Source organism: Myotis davidii, unplaced genomic scaffold, assembly GCF_000327345.1.
Source record: "Myotis davidii unplaced genomic scaffold, ASM32734v1 scaffold2608, whole genome shotgun sequence".
Classification (NCBI taxonomy): domain Eukaryota; kingdom Metazoa; phylum Chordata; class Mammalia; order Chiroptera; family Vespertilionidae; genus Myotis; species Myotis davidii.
The window spans coordinates 42749-46367 of record NW_006299036.1 but is presented as its reverse complement, the minus strand read 5'-3'; positions in this window follow the sequence as shown (position 1 = coordinate 46367).

Here is a 3619-nt window from a genome sequence, read left to right as displayed (position 1 = left end):
CAAAATTTTTTGTGCACCGGGCCTCTAGTCCTATATAATAAAAGGGTAATATGCAAAACGACCAAACAGTGGAATGACTAGTGGCTATGACATGCACTGACTACCAGGGGGCAGATGCTCAATGCAGGAGCTGCCCCCTGGTGGTCAGTGTGCTCCCACAGGGGGAGTGCCCTTCAGCCAGAAGCCAGACTGACAGCTGGTGAGTACAGCCATGGTGGCAGGAGCCTCTCCCGCAACGTTAAGGATGTCTGACTGCAGCTCACCAGGAGCGGCCTAAGCCATCAGTTGGGCATTTCCCGAGGGCTCCTGGACTACTAAAGGGCTCAGGCCAGACTGAGGGATCCCTTCCTCCCAAGTGCATGAATGTTGTGCACTCTACCTCTAGTTAACATGATAAAAAAAAATGAGAGGATTTATGGTCTCCACCCTGGTGCATTGGTTGTGCCCTAAGGGGTCTGGAAAAAGGAATGCTATCTTAGATTTAAAAGACAGTAAGACAGGCTTGGTTAAGGTAAACATTGACTTTTGTCAGGGAAGATTCTAGTTTAGTACATGACTAACCACCATAAACTGTTTTTAGTTTTAAAAAGTTTTAATTTCAGACCATCCTTCGTGGTTACTTTAAGTCTCTGAGTTTGCAAAGCCCCTACACAAGCCTTCTCTGAGCTTGTCAGGTTTAGTGTGTAGCCTCATTTTGTCCACATCATTGAGATTTTGCTTCCCAGCAGTTGTTATCAGGAGGCTCAATAATCACAAATATTCTTCACAGGTCTGAATGTTTATGTTGGTACTTACTTGGCATAGTGTGTTAGTTTTCCAAAGAAGCTCATGCAGACCACCCCTCGAACCTGCACCTGGTGCTAGGATCCAGCAAAAGGCTCATTAAGCCAACAATTTTCTCATCCATAGTGTGAACTTGGGTGAGTTGTCTCTTGAATCCCAGGACCTTCCCTTGCTTGTGGTAGAGGTTCTGACTTTATTTGTGCTGTATTTTTAAATTCTCAAGGTGGAATTAAGGCTAAGGGTCAACAGAACCTAGGCTAACAGGAGAAAGAAGGAAAAAAATGTGTCTCTGGTTTTAACTTTGTCTTTTCTATTGGAATTGCTTACTGAGAGTCTGAGCAAAAACCTTTGCTATATAAATGAGAGCTAAACTCATTCAGCTCCAAGGATAAAGCGACACTTCTTTCCTCCAGCCCGAAGCTCAGGTATTTTTAGGCAACTAGGAATATTTATGGAGGTCTCAGAGGTAATTTCTCATGACAGCACCATAGGGAAATTCCAATTCAACTATAACTAAAGCTCAACACATAAGCAGCACACTGTGACCCACTACATAACATCCCTAGAAAATTTGCTGAATAAAAAAAGAAAATGAAAAAAAAAATTTGCTCAGACTCTGCAGGCATCTCAAAACAAAACAAAACAAAACAAAACCCTAAAATTAACATGGGAAGTTGTGTTGGCAAAGGCAGAAATTCCCAGACCCCAGCCCTCATTAACACTCCTGATAGTAAGCCTTTACTTGGCAAGTGGTTTACAGAAATGGGAAGATTTAACTAGAAATAATATCAACTTTAAATGGTACAAAATGCAATTGTCTTGGTGCCTAAAATATTTTTTTGCATGCAAAAGTTAGAAAAATGCTGGCTCTAGAATTAAACTGAATGAATAAATTGGAACGTTATCTTGATTTGGAAAGTAGAAGCTTCTAAGGAGAAGCAAAGATAAGTTATGTTTAAAAAGAAATTAATAAGACCCTGGCAGGTGTGCTCAGTGGTTATAGCATTGGTCCATGCACTGAAAGGTCATGCATGCAATCCCTAGTCAAAGGTATGTAACCTGGGTTCAATCCCTGCCCCTGGTTGGGGAGTGTATAGGAGGCAACCAATCCATGTGTCTTTCTTGAATCAATGTATCTCTCTCTCTCATCCCCACTCTCTCTGAAAAGCAATGGAAATATCCTCAGGTGAGGATTAACAACAACAACAAAAAGAAATTAGTAAGAAATTTTAGAGACTGTCTCTGAACTATTCTGTAACTAATAAATGCCTACACCCCATTCTTCCCTCCTTTTATAGCTCCTCCACTATATCCTTTACTGAGCTTTCTTGTCCAGACTTACCTTTTCCCTTCCCTCTTCCTTACCCTTCTGTCTCCTCCACTATCCCTCCCTACTGACTAAAGAGAAAATGATACTAGGAATTATAACAGTTCCCTTTGAAAAAAAAAAACAACTGATCTCAGCTAGAGAGGAAACAGCAATTGCCCCCAATTTTCTCCATAACCCTGACGGTTTCACAAGAAAATTTAACTGTTAGAACATGTGATCCTGGCTGTTCTAACCTATTCCAATTAATATACCTACTGGTTTTTGAGAGCAAAGCAACAGATTACTCAGTAAAGTTCCCAAGAAAGCCCCTGTAGAGAAGTCTGTCCACTTTAATTATAGGAACCTGAAATAGGATTTAGTAAAAGAAAAAACAAAACAAAAGCAAGCATAGGGTTCCTCCAAGGTGTTTCCCCATCTCACTGATAGTTTGGGAGAAGTTGAAATTATCATAAAAAAGGAAGCCACCAAGGTCCCTGTAGATACTGAGGATACTTTATTTGTTCTAAACCACACCCAACTAATTGCCTTCTTCTTCAGAGTAAAGCTTCTGTACAAATGGCAGGAATATATAACCAATGTCTGTTTTTAAATCTAAACTTGTTTCCTTTCTGCCCAGCTGTGTGGCACAGGAGTTGAGTGTCAACCTAGTAATCAGGAATTCACAGTTTGATTCTCAGTCAGGGCACATAGCCAGGTTGTGGGCTCAATACCCAGTAGGAGGCATGAAGGAGACAGCTGATCCATGACTGCTTCTCATCATTTATGTTTCTATCTCTCTCTCCCTCTCCCTTCCTCTCTGAAATCAATAAAAATATATATTTAAAAAAACTTGTTTCCTGTCAAGTAGGGAATGTTATAAGATTATCTATCTCTATATAAGTTTACATAGAGATAGATAGATCTACATCTCTCTCTCTCTCTACACACACACACACACACACACACACACTAGAGGCCCGGTGCATGAAATTCATGCACGGGAAGTGGGGGGGTCCCTCAGCCCAGCCTGTACCCTCTCTAATCTGGGACATCTCTCTCACAATCCTGGATCACTGGCTCCTAATCACTCACCTGCCTGCCTGCCCCTAACTGCCCCCCCCCAACGGCCTGATCGCCCCTCAATGACTCTGCGTGCCAGCCTGATGTGCCCCTAACTGCTCCCCCTGTCAGCCTGGTCACCCCTAACTGCCCCTGCTGCTGGCCTAGTCATCCCTCACTGGCCCCCCTGCCAGCCTAATAGCCCCCAACTGCTCCCCACTGCCGGCCTGGTCACCTGCAATTGCACAGCACCCCCACCGCCCTGGATGCCTCTTTTTTTCTTTTTTTTAATATATATTTTTATTATTTTTTACAGAGAGGAAGGGAGAGGGATAGAGAGGCAGAAACATCAATTAGAGAGAAACGTCAATCAGCTGCCTCCTGCACACTCCCTACTGGGGATGTGGCCGCAATCAAGGTACATGCCCTTGACTGGAATCGAACCTGGGACCCTTAAGTCCACAGGAT